We start from the raw sequence: 685 nt of genomic DNA, 5'->3' as shown, positions 1-685 counted from the left end.
CCCAGCCCTGCAGTGGCTTGGTCCGGCAGGGCCAGGGAAGCCGGAGCGAAGAGGGCTCGCGATGGGGAGATGCTGGGACAAGCCACAGCCGCGGTCCCTGCACAGAACTGGCAGCATCATCTCCTGAGCCAGAAGGTTTTACGTGGGGTCCCGGCCAGGCGGTCTCTGGGGGTGCCCGGGCTGGGGCAGGAGACACTGGTGACGGGGGGCTGCAAGCGTGGGGCTTGTCCCCGATGGGGATGTCCCATGGGAGGCTGTCCATTGCTTTGCAACGGAGAATGATGCCGACAGTGCCGGTATTTGGTATTTTACACTTTCCAGGTGTAAAGAGGGGAAGCACCTGCTCCAGCAGCTCGCACGGCTGAGCTTGGCCACGGAGGCGTGCGGGGCATCTCTGGCATGAGTTGTGTCCCCCCGGCCCTTACCCCATCTTCCAAACGTTGGGGATTCCAAGCCCACCTGCCTTTGGGACTGCCGGGGGGGGGGGGTGACGCAGCCTGGCTTCGCCCCAGGGTCCCAGCCTTGGATATTTTGGGCTGCAAACCTGCCTTCTCCCAAGCCCCATTCCGGCCCCTGCTACACCTGCCGACCACCTCCCCGTTGCCCCCAAGCCCCCTCCCACCCAAGCATCGGAGGGGACACCGAGACACCGGCAGCCGCTGCGGGCAGGAACCCACCCCCCCGC

This window comes from Haliaeetus leucocephalus, unplaced genomic scaffold (assembly GCF_000737465.1).
Source record: "Haliaeetus leucocephalus isolate CR32 unplaced genomic scaffold, Haliaeetus_leucocephalus-4.0 Scaffold184, whole genome shotgun sequence".
Taxonomy (NCBI): domain Eukaryota; kingdom Metazoa; phylum Chordata; class Aves; order Accipitriformes; family Accipitridae; genus Haliaeetus; species Haliaeetus leucocephalus.
This window is presented reverse-complemented; position numbering follows the sequence as displayed.